Here is a 22813-nt window from a genome sequence, read left to right as displayed (position 1 = left end):
GTAACAAAATTACGGTTTGTGCTGTCTGTGCCGTCATTCTGATATCAAACTTTGCATCTGCATTGTTCTTCAAGTAAATGTGTTTTTGTAAAATGTTCAACACACTGGTGTAGGTGTAAACATTCTGAATAAATGCAGCAACCTGCTATGCGTTTTGTCTAGGGCCTAAATGCAATACACTGTCTTACCATAAGATCGCCCCTGGTGAGCGTTTTACAGCCAAAGCACTACCAATGTGTATGAGAAATGGGCTCTACCACCAATGTGTATGAGAAATGGGCTGTACCACCAATGTGTATGAGAAATGGGTCGACTTCATGTCTTAATGAAAAAGAGAGTGAAGAGTGAGGTTTCTCAGCTCTTCATCATTATTGTGCCTTTTCTTATTGATCTCTACTGTCTGGAGTGATTGACTACCGTTTGACTGAGCCGCAGCAGTGTACTGCCTCAGGCTTGGCCCAGTACATCTTCCCAACAGGCCTGGCTAGGGTATCATTAAAAATGGAGCACAGAGCATTGACAGGGCTCATAGTGCCATTTTACGCACCCTCTCTCTCTGTATTTCTCTCTCTCTCTTTGTCTCCCTCTCTCTTTCTCTCTCACCAGTGCCACCTTCTCCTGGTGGGCCTCCTGACCTCAGCCAGCTAATGGCCCTCAGCCAGCTAATTTGCATCTGACACTGTCTGACACAGCAAGCAACCTCCCTCCCTCCTTCTCTCTGCTGCTCATCCTCTGGGTGCTGACCAAAGCTGTTTTTCCACGGTGCAAGGGCATTACCCCATCTTCATATCCCTGGGGTCATGGATAATTGGGGTCAATACCATATTAATTCAGTCAATTCAAGAAGTAAAACTGAAATTCCAATTTTCCTTTTTGTAAAGAAAATGAACTGGAATTTCAGTGGAATTTACCCTAATCCTGCCTGTCTGTCTGACGGTGACCTCACTGTTTTAACCCCTGACCTGTAACAATATTTGATATCGAGATGAATTTACCTTACAGTCCAGCTCAGGTGTCTGTTATTTAAGTTTATGTACCAGATAGATATCAGTGGACCATGCGCTCACTAAATTCCAGTTCCGGAATCTAAAAAGGTCAAACATAAATACTCTGTTAATTCCTTCTTACATATACTGTAATCCAGAAATGTTTTGTGTTTATCTTGATTTACATTAGGACAAATTATATTAAATCTTAGAAAGTTGATTACACCCTAACATGTGCATACAGTATTCTATATATCCTTTATTCTGTAACATATCCTTCTGGAAAAATACAATAATTTTATATACAGAGTCATGACTGTATATCATTTCACACAATGTATCTATATAATAATGTGATCTCACTAACACATTGGCAACCAGGAAAGAACATGCTTTTGCATAATGTACTGCATAATGCTTTCTTCAAAATGTCGATTATTTCATTTCTGAATATGTGGAAAATATTGCAAACGTATACTGTTGAATTGCAAATAGTGTGATATACACAGTAATGTGACACGCTCTACTTTTCCTTTCAGGAAAAGATGAACATGACCTTAATAAACCCAATTTACCGTAAGAGCATAATTGGAACAGGGTGCTACAAAGGCCCGTATATAAAGCAGAGTCATGAGCCACTGTCTGCCCTTGGACCACCTCAACAGCCATTAGTAAATCACAGTCCTTGGTAGTGGTGTAAAGTACTTAAGTAAAAATACTTTAAAGTATTAAGTCGTTTTTTGTGGTTGGTACTTTACCGTACTATTTACATTTTGACAACTTCTACTTTTACTCCACTATATTCCTTAAGCAAATATGTACTTTTTACTCCATATATTTTCCCTGACACCAAAAAGTACTCGTTACAATTTTAATGCTCAGGCAAGACAGAATTATGATCCAATTCACGCACCTAACAATATAACGCGTTGTCATCATCACTACTGAATCCGATCTGATGAACTCATTAAACACAAATACCATGTTTGTAAATGATGTCCGAGTGTGCCCCTGGCTGTCCGAAAAATTTAAATAATTGTGCCGGTCTTGTGTGCTTAATATAAGGAATTGGATGTATAGCATTTACTTTTACTTTTTACTTTTACTCAAGTATGACAATTGAGTACTTTTTCCACCACCATACTTAAAAACAAGATAATTGTAGACTTTTACTCAAGTAGTACTTTACTGGGCGACTTTTACTTTTACTTGAGACATTTTCTATTAAGATATATTTACTTTTACTCAAGTATGACAATTTAATACTTTTTCCACCACTGCTCCTTGGTCACAACCATCAAGCAGAAGAGTGACTGATAGCAAGTAGCGAGTGGCTTAATAACATACTGTATAGGGATGGAGAGGTTAATCTGCGTTACAGTCACAGCAGTGATGAGTGCTATAGGGAACTGTCAGATGTTGTTTTGTCAATTTGTGTCAATAGGCTTGTTCATTCAGGAACTCAGGCCTGGTTTGCAACAAGTATATTCATAGTACAACTCCTCAGTCCTCCGTGTATTTGTGAGTAACAAAAGAGTTGGCTTAGAATTGACCTACAAAACTGTTTCTGTCTCTTGGTAATTTTCCTATCAAGGTGTGGAATATAGAATCAGAGATGGGATCAGACAACAATGTAAACGGTTATCACAATGACACTCTAACTATAGTGGACAAGTATATAAATTCAATAATTCCACATTTCTTCAAAAATCACTTGACATTGAAATAATATTTTGGTCTCCCATACCATTTTATTGGATTTTCAACATTACACAAACAATTTTCCTTTTTGAAACTTAGGTTTACAATTCTTTGAATGTTTTATTTGGTTCCAAATGAAATATTCAAAGAAAAGAACACCCTTGCATCAAACATGTGGGAGGATCAATGATGCTGTGGGGTTGCTGCCTCTGGTACTGGGGCCCTTAAACGTGTGCAAGACATCATGAAATCAAGGTGTTTTGGACTCCAATGTTCAACCTAGTATCCAACAACTGGGTCTCCGAAGAGTATGCGTCTTTCAGCAGGACAATTACCCCAAACACGTTAAAACACCCAGGAATGGTTCAAGAAGAAATGGCGATACTGTATGTTCTGTAGTGGCCAACGTTGAGTGCAGGTCTGAATCACATTGAAAGCAGCAGTTGGTTGAAGTCACCCCTCAAACTTTGCAGAATTGGAGCAGTTTGCAGCTCAACAGAGGGCCAAGCTTGCAGTAGAAAAGTGCAGCAAGCTCATTGATGGCTACAATAAGCATTTGTGGGCAGTTATCTTGGCCCTGCGATAGACTAGCATCCTGTCCAGGTGGTGTACTTGTACATCCAGCTGCCCCACGCTTCAGAAATAGGATATACTGTAGGCTCCTGCTGCTATGAGCCATTCCATCTGTCAAGGGTGCCAATATAAACTGAACAAAAATATAACATGTAAAGTGTTGGTCCAATGTTTCATGAGCTGAAATAAAAGAGCCCAGAAATGTTCCATACAAACAAAAAGCTTATTTCTCTCAAAAGTTGTGCACAAATTTGTTTACATCTCTGTGAGTGAGCATTTCTCATTTGCCAAGATCACTATCCGCTTGACAGATATGGCATATCAAGAAGCTGATTAAACAGCATGATCATTACACAGGTGCACCTTGTGCTGGGGACAATAAAATGCCATTCTAAAATGTATGGATGTCTCAAGTTTTGAGGGAGCGTGCAATTGGCATGCTGACTCCATGAATGTCCACCAGAGCTGTTGCCAGAGAATGTAATGTTAATTTCTCTACCATAAGCCACCTCCAACGTTGTTTAAGAGAATTTGGCAGTACGTCCAACCGGCTTCACAACCGCAGACCACATGCAGACCACATAAAAATGTCCCAATTCTTCCATGGCCTGGATACTCACCAGACATGTCACCCATTGAGCATGTTTGGGATGCTCTGGATTGATGTGTATGACAACGTTTTCCAGTTTCCGACAACATCCAGCAACTTCGTACAGCCATCGAAGAGGAGTGGGACAATGTTCCACAGGCCACAATCAACAGCCTGATCAACTCCATTGTTTTGAGCAGAGTACAAATAGCAAATAGAGTACTCTGAAATGTAAATACTTCTGTATGCGTGAGTGTGCCTGTTTGTGTGCAGGCTGTAGTCTGCAAACAAATCTAATGCAAAAAGAGCTGTGATTAACCGTAAGTCCAGCCCTGAATAACCTTTGTATGTGACATTTTATCGTCATCAACAAGGGTGTCAGGTCTATTAGAAAAGGTTATTTTGACCTTTGAAGTCCCTGTAGTCCATTTCCACTGAACAGTGTACAACACAACAACTTACATGATCAGACTAACATTTTTAGTTTCAACGTTTTGTTGTCACATGCACGACATTCAGCAGGTGTAAAGCAGTACAGTGAAATCAAATCAAATCAAATTGTATTTGTCACATGCGCCAAATACAACAGGTGTAGACCTTACCGTGAAATATTACTTACAAGCCCTTATTAACCAACAATGCAGTTCAAGAAATAGAGTTAATAAAATATTTACTAAATAAACTAAAGTTAAAAAAAATCGAATCAATCAATAGGTAACACAATAATTGTACATAACAATAACCAGGCTATATACAGGCGATTGGTACCGAGTCAATATGCGGGGTACAGGTTAATTAAGGTAATTTGTGACTATGCATAGATAATAAACAGCAAGTAGCAGCAGTGTAAAAATGTAAATACTCCGGGGGGCCATTTGATCAGTTTAGTAGTTCAGCAGTCTTATGGCTTGGGTTAGAAGGTGTTAAGGAGCCTTTTGGTCCTAGAGTTTGCGCTCTGGTACCGCTTGCCGTGCGGTAGCAGAGAGAACAGTCTATGAATTGGGTGACTGGAGTCTTTGACAAATGTTTGGGCCTTCCTCTGACACCGCCTAGTATATAGGTCCAGGATGTCAAGAAGCTTGGCCTCTGCAGTGCCTTCCGATCAGATGCCGAGCAGTTGCCATTCCAGGTGGTAATGCAACCGGTCAGGATGCTCTCAATGGTGCAAATTAATGTAGGTGCAAATTAATGTAGGAGAATATAACACATTAGATCTGGTAAAAGATAATACAAAGAAAAAAAGATTAATATTTATTTTTGTACCATCATCTTTGAAATGAAAGAGAAAGGCCATAATGTATTATCCAGCCCAAGCGCAGTTTAGTTTTTGGCCACTAGATGGCAGCAGTGCAACGTTTTAGACTGATCCAATGACCCATTGCATATCTGTTCATCTGGGCAGTCTTGATGTTGTATCAAGACTGCCCAAACGTGCCTAATTGGTTTATTAATACATTTTCAAGTTCATAATTGTGCACTCTCCTATAACAATAGCATGGTATTATTTCACTGTAACAGCTACTGTAAATTGGACAGTGCAGTTAGATTAACAAGAATTTAAGCTTTCTGCCCATATCAAATATGTCTATGTCCTGGGATGAATTTTTTTTTTTTACTTACAACCTCATGCTAATCACATTATCCTATGTTAGCTCAACAGTCCCTTGGGGGGCACACTGATCCTGTAGAGGTTAAATAAGTATTTTTAAAGGGATACTTCAGGATTTTTGCAATGAGGCTCTTTATCTACTTCTCCGGCATCAGATTAACTCTTGGATAGCATTGTTATGTCTCGGGGGTCCAGTATGAAGTAGGTTTGAGGTAGTTTCGTGAGCCAATGCTAACTAGCATTAGCGCAAAGCAGATACCCATAGACCTCCAGTCATCAAAATCCCAAAGTATCCCTTTAAGCCTTGAGACAATTGAGACGTGGATCGTGTTTGTGTGCCCTTCAGAGGGTGAATGGGCAAGACAAAATATTTAAAAACAGAGTATGGTAGTGGGTGCCAGGCGCACCATTTTGAGTGAGTCAAGAACTGCAACGCTGCTAGGTTTCATACTCAACATTTCTAGTGTGTATCAAGAATGTTCCACCACCCAAAGGACATCCAGCCAATTTGCATTGGAGTCAACATGAGCCAACATCCCTGTGGAACACTTTCGACACATGCCCCGATGAATTGAGGCTGTTCTGAAGGCAAAAGGGGGTGCAACTCAATAAAGCTGATCCTAATGTTTTGTATACACAGCATAAGGTACATTGTAGGTGAAAAACATGATGTTTGTACATTAAAATAGTATGACAATTTAAAGTACAGTTGCTGCCAATATCCAGAAGGTTAGTGATTTTGTGTAATTAATGCATACAGTTTACACCGGTTTCATAATTTACATCGTTTTTGTAATGAGACCCACAGAGCCTTGAACAGAATCATCAATCAGGCCTCGTGTATTCCTTTTTCAGCCTTCTGTTCAATTAGTGTATCCATATCGGATTTTAATGTACGCCCGTGTACGAATCTGTGTAAACCAGTTTACCAATTTAGATGAATAACTGTCCTCTCATTCAAATCCACAGAGACACTTACAAAGAGAATCATCAGAGGCCAGGAGGTCCAGCCATATTCTATCAAGTACCAGGCGTAACAGGGACCACTACCGTGGAGCCACACTCATCCGACCCAAGTAGGTGGGTGTCTGCTGCCCACTGCTGGAAACCGTGAGTACTGACTACAATTATGGGAGAGTGATGGATAACAGCGTACAGTGTACACAATAGCATATTTGGGTGGATTCATCTTAGCTCGAACGGGTTTTGGACAATTCTATTGGTCCTAAAGTGAAATGAAAGTGTTTTGTTTTTCTATCACTACAGCCGCAGTACTTCAACAACAACATCATGCTCATCACGGTAAGAGACTTTATTTTAACGTTTCACCACCATGAGCTAGAGATGTTTCAATACCCACACAGGCATACCACTTACAATAATGCTTATTACTGTTGTTTGTACTTTATATTTCAGTTAGTCTGCTCACTGCGCAACTTCAGATACTACTGCAGCCTATACACTAAAACCCATAACTTCACTCTGCTCCTGTTGATCCCTGCTTTCTGATTGGTCAGCATCTGATTGTGTGCCTTTGCTAGGGTTGTGTGTGTTCTAGCTTAGTGAGCGAGCCCAGCTCTATGCCTACTTCAGCCTGCCGCACTGCCAGAAGACAACACCCCTGGTCTCCAAGGGTACACCACCTGTACGGTGAGTGGCTGGGGCATCACCCGTATCTACAGCTACTACCTGTCCCCTGTGCTGCGGATGTGTAGACCTTACTGCCACTACTACTACTACTGCTGCTGCTACTGCTACTACTGCTACTACTGCTGCTGCTGCTACTGGAGGACCATAGACAACATGATGTGCGGTAGGACCCACTTTGGTGGCAAGGACTCCTGTCAGGTAAAGCCTAATCTCGGCACTCAGAACCAAATCTTTAACATCTGTCACAAGATGTGACTGGTGTGAATAATAGGGTGTGGCCCTTAAAAACTGGGCCAGAGCCAATGGGGATATTTACAGTTTGGATTAGGGAAATGTATGTGTTCAGATAAAGGAAATCAGATACTGGTCTCCAGGTCATAGGATATGCTATGATCTCTTAATAATAAAATAATCATATGAATGTATTAAACTTCTATAGCGCTTTTCATAATAGACATCTCAAAGCGCTTTATAAGCAAAAAAGAAACAAACAAACATTCAATATACCGTATCATGACATGTCAGGTCAACTAATTGAGGCCAAGTCTTTGAATGCTGCATCCTTTGCAGATGGAGAGGGTCAGTTCTTGGCTCGAGTTTGAGCGGAGGCAGTTGGTCAGAAGTAACTAAAGGACCAAAGCTTTTGTTCACTATTGTGTCTTTTGTGTTATTGTTCTACAGAGTATGATAGAAATTCTTTAGGAAGAGAGACTGCAGATTCTTTCAAACAACAACTTTATTATAAGATTTGCAAAAAAATGGAGTACCGTAATTTCCGGACTATTAAGCACACCTGAATATAAGCTGCACCCACTGAATTAAATATTTTTTTTTTTTTTTTTTACAAGCTTTAATGAAACACAGCTTGTAACAAAAATAAATAGGCTTTAACGAAACACGGCTTGTAACAAAAAATAAAAAAATAGCAGTAAACAGTAGCCTACCAAGAAAATCATTGCTCTAGACCAAGCTCCCGTGCAGCAGCTCTATTTCCTTTTCCAACAGCCAGATCAATCGCCTTCAACTTGAAAGCTGCATCATATGCATTTCTCCGTGTCTTTGCCATGATGAGGGTGACAAAATGACTACCGTAATCAGAATGATGGGAAGTTTGAGCGCGCTCGATTTAATCTAAACAGTAAACAAAAAAGTTGTTTGACCTTAACCCGTTCGGCAATTTCATTGGTCTAATGAAAGCTTCATGCCGCCCAAAAACTGAGCACATCACAGAATGTGTTTTTAAAAAATAAAAAAATGTGAAAGCGGGAAAAATCCATATATTAGCCGCGTCATTGTTTAAGCCGCAAGGTTCAAAGCGTGGGAAAAAAGTAACGGCTTATAGTCCGGAAATTACGGTAGTTCAACAATCCACTCACAGTGCACAGTTAAAATGCTCAACGAACAGTTGTCTCTCTCCTTTTATAGAAAGTAGATCCTCTTATCTGTCTACGTGACAGTTTATCAAATGTGTGGAAACAGGGACAGAACAGTGTAAAATGTGATTTAGCTTGTCTGTGCAGATTAAGATAGCTGACGTTGCCACCATTTGTCACGTCCTGACCAATATTTAGGTATTATTTCTATTATATTTGGTCAGGACGTGGCAGAGGTATATTTGTTTTGTATTATGGGGTTTTGTGTGTGGTGTAGTGGGGTGTATTAGTTTGGTATAGGTTCTAGGTTTGTTTTTCTATGTGTAGTTTTGGGTGCTGGACTCTCAATTGGAGGCAGGTGTTTCTAGTTGCCTCTGATTGGGAGTCCCATAAGTAGGTGTGTGTTTGTTTGGTTTTCGTGGGTAGTTGTTTTTGCACTGCGTGTTGTGTGCCTGCAAAACTGTGCCTGTCGTGTATATTGTTTTCCAGTGGATGCGTTACTCCTTTTTTGAATTAAAACATGAGCATCCATATTCCCGCTGCAGTTTGGTCTATTCAACACGGCTCTTTTTGTGACAGAACTACCCACCACCAAAGGACCAAGCAGCGGAGAAGAGGACAGAGGCAAGTGAGGGAGGAATGTTGGAGGCAGCCCCAAGAATTTTTTAGGGGGGGGCACAAGGGCTATTTGGCGGGGCGAGATTACAGCCCCAGGCCAGCTCCCCGTACCCTTGTAGGGCAGACTGGACAGGTCCCGTGCTTTGGGGTTGGGGCTGTGGTGAGGCCTGGGATTTTCAGGCCGGTAGGCAAGGTACCAGCGCCCCGCATGTGCCAGGGCGAAGTAGGCATCGAGCCGGAAGGGGTGATGCCAACCCTGCGCTCAAGACCGCCAGTGCGCCCTTTCGGTCCGGTGTTTCCCGCCAGACGCACTAGCATGGAGGTGCGTGTCTCCAGGCTGGCACGTCCTATACCAGCCCCACGCATCAGGAGTCTAGTGTGTCAACCCAGCCTCGCCAGTCAACAGTCACCAGAGCTGCCCGCCAGTCAACAGTCGTCAGTGCTGCCCGCCAGTCAACCATCACCAGAGCTGCCCGCCAGTCAACAGTCGTCAGAGCTGCCCGCCAGTCAACAGTCGTCAGAGCTGCCCGCCAGTCAACAGTCGTCAGAGCTGCCCGCCAGTCAACAGTCGTCAGAGCTGCCCGCCAGTCAACAGTCGTCAGAGCTGCCCGCCAGTCAACCGTCGTCAGAGCTGCCCGCCAGTCAACAGTCGTCAGAGCTGCCCGCCAGTCAACAGTCGCCAGAGAGGCCAGACTGCCCTGAACTGCCGGAGTGGCCAGACTGCCCTGAACTGCCGGAGTGGCCAGACTGCCCTGAACTGCCGGAGTGGCCAGACTGCCCTGAACTGCCGGAGTGGCCAGACTGCCCTGAACTGCCAGGGTGGCCAGACTGCCCTGAACTGCCAGGGTGGCCAGACTGCCCTGAACTGCCAGGGTGGCCAGACTGCCCTGAACTGCCAGGGTGGCCAGACTGCCCGGTTCTGCCAGAGGTGCCCGGCCTGTCAGGATCAGCCCGAGTGGTCCTCCTGCCCTCCGGTCCAGCCCGAGTGGTCCTCCTGCCCTCCGGTCCGGCCCGAGTGGTCCTCCTGCCCTCCGGTCCGGCCCGAGTGGTCCTCCTGCCCTCCGGTCCGGCCCGAGTGGTCCTCCTGCCCTCCGGTCCGGCCCGAGGGGCCCTCCTGCCCTCCGGCCCGGCCCGAGGGGCCCTCCTGCCCTCCGGCCCGGCCCGAGGGGCCCTCCTGCCCTCCGGCCCGGCCCGAGGGGCCCTCCTGCTCTCCGGCCCGGCCCGAGGGGCCCTCCTGTCCCCCGGCCCGGCCCGAGGGGCCCTCCTGTCGCCCGGCCCGAGGGGCCCTCCTGTCCCCCGGCCCGAGGGGCCCTCCTGTCCTCCGGCCCGGCCCGAGGGGTCCGTCTGCCTGGCGCAGCTATCGGCTCCACCGAAGTGAGCGACGCCGAGGGTGGAGCAGGGTCCACGTCCTGCACCGGAGCCACCTCCAGGATAGGTGGGTTGGGGAAGGAGGGTGTAGCACAGTGCCGTCGTTGACGGCAGCCACCCTCCCTTCCCTCCCTTATTGTTTAGGGGGTATTGCTTTTTGGTTTTGTTGGGGTAATGGGGATTTATTGTGTTTTCTTTTAAGGTGCATTCCGGGGTCTGCACCTTTAGGGGGGGGTAATGTCACGTCCTGACCAATATTTAGGTATTATTTCTATTATATTTGGTCAGGACGTGGCAGAGGTATATTTGTTTTGTATTATGGGGTTTTGTGTGTGGTGTAGTGGGGTGTATTAGTTTGGTATAGGTTCTAGGTTTGTTTTTCTATGTGTAGTTTTGGGTGCTGGACTCTCAATTGGAGGCAGGTGTTTCTAGTTGCCTCTGATTGGGAGTCCCATAAGTAGGTGTGTGTTTGTTTGGTTTTCGTGGGTAGTTGTTTTTGCACTGCGTGTTGTGTGCCTGCAAAACTGTGCCTGTCGTGTATATTGTTTTCCAGTGGATGCGTTACTCCTTTTTTGAATTAAAACATGAGCATCCATATTCCCGCTGCAGTTTGGTCTATTCAACACGGCTCTTTTTGTGACACCATTGTATGTTCCTTCCTGCATGTTTCCACACAGCTAAATTCCTGTAGATTGTGAAAACAGGATGTCACATACTGCGGTTGCACCCAAACGGCTCTTATCTGTACACCCAGACTTACGACTAAGTCACAGAAGACAAGCCTGCATCAGCAAAAAATATTAACATACAGTACCAGTCAAAAGTTTGGACACACCTACTAATTCAAGGGTTTTTCTTTATTTTTACTATTTTCTACATTGTATAATAATAGTGAAGACATCAAAATGATGAAATAACACATATGGAAACATGTAGTAAATAAAAAAGTGTTAAACAAATCAAAATATATTTTAGATTTTAGATTCTTCAAAGTAGCCACCCTTTGCTTTGATGACAGCTTTGCACACTCTTGGCATTCTCTCAACCAGCTTCATGAGGTTATGCTTTTCCACAGTCTTGAAGGAGTTCCCACATATGCTGAGCACTTGTTGGCTGCTTTTCCTTCACTCATCGGTCCAACTCATCCCAAACCATTTCAATTGGGTTGAGGTCTGGTGATTGTGGAGGTCTGGTCATCTGATGCAGCACTCCCATCATGCTCCTTCTTGGTCAAATGAACCTTACACAGCCTGGAGGTATGTTTTGGGTCAATGTCCTGTTAAAAAACAAATGATAGTCCCACTAAGCACAAACCAGATGGGATGGTGTATCGCCGCAGAATGCTGTGGTAGCCATGCTAGTTAAGTGTGTCTTCGATTCTAAATAAATCACTGACAGTGTCACCAGCAAAGCACCCCCACACCTTCAAGCCTCCTCCTCCATGCTTCACGGTGGGAACCACACATGTGGAGATCATCTGTACACCTACTCTGCGTCTCACAAAGACACGGTGGTTGGAAGCAAAAATCGCAAATTTGGACAGATTTCCACCGGTCTAATGTCCATTGCTCGTGTTTCTTGGCCCAAGCAAGTCTTTTCTTCTTATTGTTTTTCTTTTGTAGTGGTGTCTTTGCAGCAATTCGACAATGAAGGCCTGATTCTCCTCTGAACAGTTGATGTTGAGATGTGTCTGTTATTGAACTCTGTGAAGCATTTATTTGGGCTTTAATCTGAGGTGCAGTTAACTCTAATGAACTTATCCTCTGCAGTAGAGGTAACTTTGGGTCTTCCTTTCCTGTGGCGGTCCTCGTGAGAGCTAGTTTCATCATAGCGCTTGACGGTTTTTGCGACTGCACTTGAAGAAACTTGACATTTTCTAGATTGACTGACCTTCATGTCTTAATGTAATGGCGGACTGTTATTTCTGTTTGCTTATTTGAGCTGTTCTTGCCATAATATGGACTTGGTATTTTATCAAATAGGGTTATTTTCTGTATACCAGCCCTAACCTGTCACACAACTGATTGGCTCAAATGCATTAAGAAGGAAATAAATTCCACAAATGAACTTTTAACAAGGCACACCTTTTAAATGAAATGCATTTCAAGGTGTCTACTCATGAAGCTGGTTGAGAGAATGCCAAGAGTATGCAAAGCTGTCATCAAGGCAAAGGGTGGCTACTTTGAAAAATCTCAAATATGAATTATATTTTGATTTGTTTAACACTTTTTTGATTACTACATGATTCCATATGTGTTATTTCATAGTTTTGATGTCTTCACTACTATTCTACAATGTAGAAAATAGTAAAATAAATAAAAACTCTTGAATGAGTAGGTGTGTCCAAAATGTTGACAGGTACTGTTTAGCAATGGACAATTCTCTAAGTAAAAACAGCATAGTATGTCTAATTAAAATGCATAGCATGTAATTAATTAATTTCCTCCACAAGGGCGACTCGGGCAAACTCCTTATCTGCAATGGAAACTTAGAAGGCATTGTCTCATGGGGAATCAGCCGTGCCAACCCTTACTTCCCAGGAGTCTACACTAAAGTGAGAAACAATGACAACCCCACCAACTGAATCAAGACAAACGTCCCAGAAAGATGGCTCACACAGGGATGAGAGTGGTTCCTAAATTAATCCTATTCCACCCCTGCTTGCCACAGTTTGAAACCATATGAACAAGAGCAGTGGCTGTGACTCTGAGCAGAGTCATGTACTTATAGAGAGCTGGGCCATTGAGGTTTCTGCATTATGTTAATTTACATGATGCTACAAACATTCTATGGCAATCATGTTAGCACCCCATTAACATTACATGGGAAATATTTCTATATTGCTATGTAACTGAATGTTTAAAAGTTGGTCCAACACTCTAAATATATGGTCCTGGCTCTGAGTAGAGGGCAAACACAGAAGCAATTGTATGGGATAGCACAAAGATCCCATGTAGTTCTGTGTCGAACAGCCCCATGCCAAACCACAAATTCTTCATTTTATTATTAATTTCTGATGAACTGCTTTGGACACTGATTCCTGCTTACAAGCAAAAACTTAGTATGTACTTAGTACCCTCCTGTATTCCCTGTTCACCCACGACTGCGTGGCCAAACACGACTCCAACACCATCATTAAGTTTGCTGACTACACAACAGTGGTAGGCCTGATCACTGACAACGATGAGACGGCCTATAGGGAGGAGGTCAGAGACCTGGCAGTGTGGTGCCAGGACAACAACCTCTTCCTCAATGTGAGCAAGACAAAGGAGCTGATCGTGGACTACAGGAAAAGGCGGGCCGGACAGGCCCCCATTAACATCGACGGGGCTTTAGTGGAGCTGGTCGAGAGTTTCAAGTTCCTTGGTGTCCACATCACCAACGTACTATCATGGTCCAAACATACCAAGACAATCGTGAAGAGGGCACAAAAAAAACTTTTCCCCCTCAGGAGACTGAAAAGATTTGGCATGGGCCCCCAGATCCTCAAAAGGTTTTACAGCTGCACCATCGAGAGCATCCTGACCAGTTGCATCACTGCCTGTTATGGCAACTGCTCGGCATCTGACAGTAAGGCGCTACAGAGGGTAGTGCGAACGGCCCAATACATCACTGGGGCCAAGCTTCCTGCCATCCAGGACCTATATAATAGACGGTGTCAGAGGAAATCCCATAAAATTGTCAGACTCCAGTCACCCAAGTTATAGATTTTTTTCTCTGCTACCGCATGGCAAGCGGTACCCAAGTGCCAAGTCTAGGACCAAAAGGCTCCTCAACAGCTTCTACCTCCAAGCCATTAGACTGTACCCCTGCACACTAACTCGGTACCGGTGCCCCTGTATATAGCCTCGTTATTGTTATTCTTATTGTGTTACTTTTTATTATTACTTGTTATTTTAGCCTACTTGGTAAATATTTTCTTCTTCTTGAACTGCACTGTTGGTTAAGGGCTTGTAAGTAAGCATTTCATGGTAAAGTCTACACTTGTTGTACTCGGCGTATGTGGCAAATAAGGTTTGATTTGATTTGAAATGATGTCTTTACAGATATCGTAGGCACCAAACACACAGCACCACTTCAAGTGGCTCTTAAAAACCTGCTTTTTTTATCTACAGCTTTCAATCAATCCACTCTCTATGTCTACCTCTTAACTCTCTCTCAACACACTCTCACACTGACACAGATACAACACAGACACTGACAAAGAAAGTGTTTTTATGACAGACCTGAGGATCAATGAGCTCAGGGTCGACGAAGCAGACACAGAAGCCAGCAATCACTCGAGTGAAGAAGAGGATGAGGATTGGATTAAACCTCTTATTTACCAGTCCCAGGGGGCCAAAGAGTTTGCCTACTGTCCCTACAGCAAGTTCCGGGTGGGGGCAGCCCTGTTGGCACATGATGGAACCGTTTTCACAGGTGAGGGGCTTACAAATAATATAATAATAATACATGGTTTGGGGGCTGATAAAATGGTTCCTTTGATTTATTTGGTACAGTATGTTGCGTATTGCTTTAACTCTTCAGATTGCTAGAATAAAGCCCTACAGCGCAGTCATGACTGCTCATATCATTGTTATGAACAATGAATTAAAATATGTGCCTTCTGTATAGTTACTAAAAGGAGAATAATAAGTTCTAAAGTTTATTGTTGTCAGAGTGGCTGGTCTGGCCACCATCAGTGGATACAAACAGCATTTTCCTGATTCAATATTGGTAAAACATGCTTCCTATCAAAAACTCCTGTGTCTGTTGAACTACTGCACAGACAGAATACTTCATTTTTTTGTGTTTTTAATATGCTCCTACTTTTTGACCAAGAAAAAGTATTAGGTGTTAGATTCATTTCTCACAATGTTGACTATTGTGCAGGTTGGTCAGTGGTGCCAATGTTTTGATTTCACTGTGCACTTAGTAATCATTAGTATTGATATTATGACATTGGTTGTTAAGACCAAGGCAATGTTACATTTGTTGCATTCATTGGCACTGCAATGTTAAGTGATTGCAATGCAAGTCCTCAGTAGAGTAAAGGCTTGGTAAATCAAACTTCTTGTCCACTGTGGACACAGCCTTGATTTTCTTTACTTGAAAGTAAGAATCCATCCTCATGTATATTTTGCACCGAAGGCATTCTACAGAACTAACTCTTCTGTTCTATTCCAAAAAATGTTTTAAGTAGGTCTAAACCTTGTTTTAATACTGTTTTTATCCTGTTTTGCTTTGAATGATATAACAATGGCCTGGTCGAGACTAACTTGTTTTATAGTTTTCTGTTTAATTTTTTGGTTTAGTTTTTTTTTATACATTAGCATTTAGATTGTTTATGGTTAATCCTGTCAGAGAGGGGTGGAGGGTGGGTCAGGTGAGGCAGGTAGCCTAGCGGTTAACAGCAACGGGCCAGTAACCGAAAGGTCAAAAGGTGAAAATCTGTCTATGTGCCCTTGAGCAAAGCACTTAACCCTAACTGCTCCTGTAAGTCGCTTATTGCTGGACAAGAGCATCTGCTAAATGACTAAAATGTCAACGTAAAAAAAAAATCTGCCTGTATGACTAGTCCAGAGATATACAAATATACAGATTATCTACATTCCTGATTATTTACATTCCTGTTTAGTGCAGGTCATACAATATGAAAAGTCAATAACAATATATGTGTCATGGGCGTCGTAAGGATTGGACCAAGGTGCAGCGGGTAAAGTGCTCATCTTCTTAATTTATTTGATGAAACCACTTAAACAAAATAAACGTACGACAAAAAACAGTTCCATAAGCCACACAGGCTATACAGAAAATAACCACCCACAAAACACAAATGAAACAAATCTCAACTAAATATGGCCTCCAATTAGAGGCTACGACAACCAGCTGACGCTAATTGGAGGTCCTACCAAAAACCCAACATAGAAATAGAAAACTAGATTTAAACATAGAAATAGAAAACATAGAACCTAAACCAAAAACACCGAAACACACAAAACAAACACCCCCTGCCACGCAATGACCAAACTACAATGACAAATAACCCCTTTTACTGGTCAGGACGTGACAATATGACAGTCAGACTGCACTTAGCAGCATCACATTTAACCCTCTAAGTGTTATCTGAATCAAGAATGATCATTGAGATTCATTAAAATACTTTTATAGTGTTAAGGATGAAGACATGTGTTCTGTATTTGATTTGATACCATTCCAGAGATTCCAGGAGCTCTTACGAACACAGAAAACATTAACTAAAGTATCCTCCTTTTTTCTTAACAGGATGCAATGTCGAAAATGCATGCTACAACCTTGGCCTCTGTGCAGAGAGAACAACTATTGCAAAAGCTGTTTCCGAGGGATACATACGTTTTAAGGCTATTGCCATTGCCAGGTGCAGTATTCCTGAACTTTGCCTTGTTTCCGAGTAAACAACAGTTGATCCAAAATAATTATTGATTCAGTTATATTTCGTCTTGTTGAGTTCATCAGACTACATAACACTTTTATATGAAATTGTTCGAGTTCACTGGGTTCTGCTGCCCCTCAGAGTGTGTAGATGGTTAAAACATTCTACTCCTATCAAGTGATCTCCCTGAAGTGTTTAAATACTACTACACTGTATTATTGTCAACATAAAATATTGGTTAACACACGGTACTGAAAATCACCATTGCGGGTAATGTTGCTAATGATATGATTGATTTTGTAGTGACCTGGAAGACCAGTTCATATAACCATGTGGAGGTTGCAGACAGTTCATGCAAGAGGTAAGTAAATTATTTATACAACTTGGATCTGTCAATATTCTGTGAATGATCGCATGGTAAAACCACTTTTATTCAATCACTTTTTGACCACACCAAAACATTCCATAGATATTTGCTTGTTGTAGAAGTGCTCAGAAAGTGACTTTCTGGAGCTGAATGCCAAAACATTCAAGAGAGGAAGATACTAGCATTCACCTATTTTGCATACCCCACCATACCATGAGTCATCTATGTTTTCATCATCACTGGAAAAGATAAACGTTTGAGATTGATCTAATTTAAAAGCTTACAAACAGTTTTGTAAAACTATTTTATAATTTTGTTAAAAAAATACAATTTATTTAAAAAAATGTCAAGAAATTACAAAATAGTTTGACAACGCTGTTTGTAAGCTTTTAAATTATTTCAAACTCAACCATTGATCTTTTCCAGTGATGAAGACATGGATGACTCATGGTATGGTGGGGTATGCAAAATGGGTCAACTTTGAGCCCATTTATTTTGTGAATGTTTTGGCATTCAGGACCAAAAAGTAACTTTCTGACCACTTCTTCCATGAGGAAACATGTATGAAAAGTTTTGTTAAAATCAAAATGGGTACAGTCAAAAAGTTATTGAATTCAAATGGAAAGGGAAAGACTGCATTGAGAATGGAACCAAGGTCTAATCCAGGAAACCTACATCTACGGTGGATTTAAAATGAATGGAACATCACAAAGCCATTCAACTATAATGGAACAACCTCAAGTAATCCAACTAACTTTTCCCTTGTAGTTTGGTGATCAGTGGTCTGTGTACCTATCCAAGCCTGGTGGGTCTTATGTGGAAATGACTGTAGAAGATCTGCTTCCTGTGTCATTTGGACCTGAAGGCCTGAAGAAAAAGACAACATTCACTACACAGAATGCGTCATAGTAGTATTCACAAGACAAGAGGAAAAACAAGAATCATTCATAACAGCATTACAAGTCCATGAAATGTCAATAACCCCTAACCACATACATGAAGAATGTTAGACTTCCAATAGGATTACTACACAATTTATTAGTTGAATAATGCCAGTGGATATTGACTTGTGTCTCAGAAATTAGGAAAATGCCTCAATGTGTTTTCTAACAAGTGTTTGAAATACAGTAGAAAACATCAAATTATATTTTGCTACACAGCTCACATTCACATTATTATTTGTATGTGCATGATTGGAAGTGTTTGAAGTATCAATGTTAAAAAATACTTTATGTACAGTATTACTCAAGAATATTAAAGTGCCTTAGGACAATTGTGTAAAGTTTAAATCGTTTTTAGGCCTATTTGCATATTTTCCTGACGCCAGTAAAATTGTAATTGTCGCACTTTAATTGCCTCTTTAATTCTAAAACAGGTCAAGTAAAAAAGAACGTCCGGTGACAGTAACAAGGATGCCTCTGTATGTTCTAGTTTGTTTACATAACGATTTGTCCTTGTGTATCTTATGAACGACGAGGACTGATGGAGAGAGTATAAACATTGCTTTATTGGTAAAGCATGTCTGTAAAACATGCCATCAGCAGTGGGGTGGAGTTGGAACGGTCAGTTTTCCCGTTAGGTCTCCTAAAACCTGCAGGCTGACTTACAGCACAGTTCCAAGGTGAGCGTCTTCGTGTAAGACAACCAGCCCACACTGTTCAGCCTCAAACTTTCCTACCAGTTCGGTACCGATATTTCCACACGTTGTTGAGTGATATTTGCTGCGCAGCTGCAGTCTGGTGGATTGAAGAGGTTAAGGAGCAATGGCTCGCCAAGAAACAAAGTGGTGCTTTTGGTCTGGGGCGGGTTTGATCGAACGACAAATGTAGTGCTGCGACATGCCAGGAAATCCAGGTAAATAACAACATGGCTTTACGCAGCAAATAGCTGTAAAAAAAATATATAAAATAAAAAAAGCTGTAGTAAGTTATAGCCTAGCTCAATATTAAGATCACTGTAATGGATCGAACACTGGAGTTAAGTCTTAGCTAGGCAGAAAGTTGATTAACTAGCAGATTTAAGGTCATACTAAATGTCATACTTCCTTTTGATAGTTCAGAAATTGTAGAACTTGTAGATCAACTTGTAGCTATAAAAATAATATTGCCTAGTCATAACATAAATCTGTTCCAACTGTCTGAAAGGTGTTATTAGATAGGCACTGTTTGGCATAGTACAGAGATGCCGATGGCATTGAGGAGTACACCACATCAGTCACTGACAGTCAATAAGTCCATCGATGACATCGTCCCCACAGTGACCGTACGTACGTACCCCAACCAGAAGCCATGGATTACAGGCAACATCCGCACTGAGCTAAAGGGTAGAGCTGCCGCTTTCAAGGAGCGGGACTCTTATAAGAAGCTTATAAGAAGCTTATAAGAAATCCCGCTATGCCCTCCGACGAATCATCAAACAGGCAAAGAGTCAATACAGGACTAAGATCGAATTGTACTATACCAACTCTGATGCTCGTCGGATGTGGCAGGGCTTGCAAACCATTACAGACTACAAAGGGAAGTACAGCCGCGAGCTGCCCAGTGACACGAGCCTACCAGATGAGCTAAATTACTTCTATGCTCGCTTCGAGGCAAGTAACACTGAAGCATGCATAAAAGCATCAGAGTAAGACCTTTAAACAGGTCAACATTCACAAGGCCTCAGGGCATAATGGATTACCAGGACGTGTACGCCGAGCATGCACTGACCAACTGTCAAGTGTCTTCACTGACATTTTCAACCTCTCCCTGACTGAGTCTGTAATACCAACTTGTTTCAAGCAGACCACCATCGTCCCTGTTCCCAAGAACACTAAGGTAACCTGCCTAAATGACTACCGACACGTAGCACTCACGTCGGTAGCCATGAAGTGCTTTGAAAGGCTGGTCATGGCTCACATCAACACCATTATCCCAGAAACCCTAAACCCAGTCCATTTAGCATACCGCCCCAACATATCTACAGATGATGCAATCTCTGAAGCACTCAACACTGCCATTTCACACCTGGACAAAAGGAACACCTATGTGAGAATGCTACTCCCTGACTACAGCTCAGCGTTCAACACCATAGCGCCCCCAAAGCTCATCACTAAGCTAAGGACCCTGGGACTAAACACCTCCCTCTGCAACTGGATCCTGGACTTCCTGACGGGCTGCCCCTAAGTGGTAAGGGTAGGTATCAACACATCTGCCATGCTGATCCTCAACACGGGGGCACCTCAGGGATGTGTCCTCAGTCCCCTCCTGTACTCCCTGTTCACTCATGACTGCATGGCCAGGCATGACTCCAACACCATCATCAAGTTTGCCGATGAGACAATAGTGGTAGGCCTGATCACCAACAACGATGAGACAGCCTATAGGGAGGTCAGAGACCTGGCTGTGTGGTGCCAGGACAACAACCTCTCCCTCAACGTGATCAAGACAAAGGAGATGATTGTGAACTACAGGAAAAGGAGGACCGAGCACACCCCCATTCTCATCGACGGGGCTGCAGTGGAGCAGGTTGGGAGCTTCAAGTTCCTTGGTGTCCACATCACCAACAAACTATCATGGTCCAAACACACTAAGACAGTCGTGAAGAGGGCACGACAAAGACTAATCCCCCTTATCTATTTTTACTTAACACCTGTTTTTCTTAAAACTTTGTAAAGCATTGTTGGTAAGTAAGCATTTCACTGTAAGGTCTACATCTGTTGTATTTGGCGCATGTGACAAATAACATGCATGTCTAGTTGCAGGGGGTTTGTTTAAATTTAGAAAATACACACCAATCTCAATCAATGAGTTAAGATTTAAATAGACAAGATGGTGATGTACACATTGCTGGAGAAAAACATTGATTTAATTTAATAACAGAGCATTTTGTAAATGCAAACAAAACCCATGCAACTAGACATGGACGTTTAGAAGACATTGGTTGTCTTCCAAGTTGGGAATTGAGGAAGTATCGACAAGTTAATAATGTTGGCCAAAAATTCTCTAATAACGCCTATCAGATAGCTGGACAGAGTAATGGTCTGACTAGGCAATATTTTTAATAGCTACAAGTTGATCTACAAGCAGTGGAGACCCGTCATTTAGGCTGTCCCACCTGTTATGAAACCCACATTTATTTGGGATTGCCTGTTTTGCATGTTATTTTGGCATTAATATGTGTCACATATCAGTTCGCAAACAATGTAAAAAAAAATATAACACTGAGTTAATAAAGCCACATACAAACATGGTCTTTTTTTTTTCTTGAGAAAGGCAGCTCCAAAATGCAGGTGTTTCAGCCTAGCTCAGTGCTTTCTGTGGTGGTGGGGAAAGCCAGCAGAAAATACGGCGTGTTGCGCCGTGATTGGCTCAGTCTTCTGACACTCATGGGGACACTACGTCACCGCCAAGTCTAAGGGTAGAGTTCTAAAATTCTAGCCCCTTGGGTGCTGTCATAGAGTTACATTAGAAATGCCCATCCAAGAAGGCTCAAGGTCATTGGCGACAGAAAAAATTATGTCTCCTATGTTGAACATAATAAACGGCTCTCTGTCCACCAGATGTGTACCAAACTCACTAAAAGTGGCAGTAATAAAGCCTCTCTTGAAAAAGCCAAACCTTGACCCAGAAAATATAAAAAATATCAGCCTATATTGAATCCCTTTCCTTTAAAAATGTTTTGAAAAAGCTGTTGCACAGCAACTCACTGCATTCCTGAAGACAAACAATGTATATGAAACGCTTCAGTCTGGTTTTAGACCCCACCATAGCACTGAGACTGCACTTGTGAAGGTGGTAAATGACCTTTTAATGGCGTCAGACCGAGGTTCTGCATCTGTCCTTGTGATCCTAGACCTTAGTGCTGCTTTTGATACCATCGATCACCACATTCTTTTGGAGAGATTGGAAACCCAAATTGGTTATTAATTGACCCTGCTGGTCATCTATGAACATTTGAACATCTTCTGGCCATGTTCTGTTATAATCTCCACCCGGCACAGCCAGAAGAGGACTGGCCACCCCTCATAGCCTGGTTCCTCTCTAGGTTTCTTCCTAGATTCTGGCCTTTCTAGGGAGTTTTTCCTAGCCACTGTGCTTCTACACCTGCATTGCTTGCTGTTTGGGGTTTTAGGCTGGGTTTCTGTACAGCACTTTGTGACATCAGCTGATGTAAGAAGGGCTTTATAAATACATTTGATTGATTGATTGATGTCAAATCACGTTATATCTATAGTAGCTTTGATTGGACTGTCAACATCATACTTTCAAAATCTTAGCTAGCAGTCATCATCATGAATCAAGTCGACAATCTACTGGCAAATCCTTTTTAATCCTTGTCATATGAAGAGAAATAATGAGGAGAAATTATAGATAAAATGTATCGGTGCTCATCGAGTTGGAAATCGCAAATTCAGCAATGAGGGGTTTGGAAGGAATCAGTGGCTAACTGCAAGCATTTCAAAGCAATCATTAGCCTGCTATTCAGTGGAGTGGCTGTGGCAATTTTCCCAAGTCTAAGATTAAGGGTCTCTTTTCCTAGTTTAAAATTATAAACATTCAACGTTGGACATGTTGTCAATGAAGTGTGATTTGTGCAGCGCTCAAAAC

General features: G+C 42.3%; 2 pseudogenes; both read left to right on the top strand.

The window, feature by feature from the left end:
* Positions 1 to 4626: 4626 nt before the first annotated feature.
* Positions 4627 to 13161, top strand: LOC123726157 (trypsin-2-like; annotated as a pseudogene).
* Positions 13162 to 14270: 1109 nt separating this feature from the next.
* On the top strand, positions 14271 to 18304 carry LOC123726140 (cytidine deaminase-like; annotated as a pseudogene).
* The last annotated feature ends 4509 nt before the right edge of the window (positions 18305 to 22813 follow it).

The sequence above is a fragment of the Salmo salar genome, chromosome 13 (assembly GCF_965601325.2).
Source record: "Salmo salar chromosome 13, fSalSal1, whole genome shotgun sequence".
In the NCBI taxonomy this organism is placed as follows: Eukaryota; Metazoa; Chordata; class Actinopteri; order Salmoniformes; family Salmonidae; genus Salmo; species Salmo salar.
The sequence above is the reverse complement of the archived record's forward strand: the minus strand, read 5'-3'. Positions and strand labels throughout refer to the sequence as shown.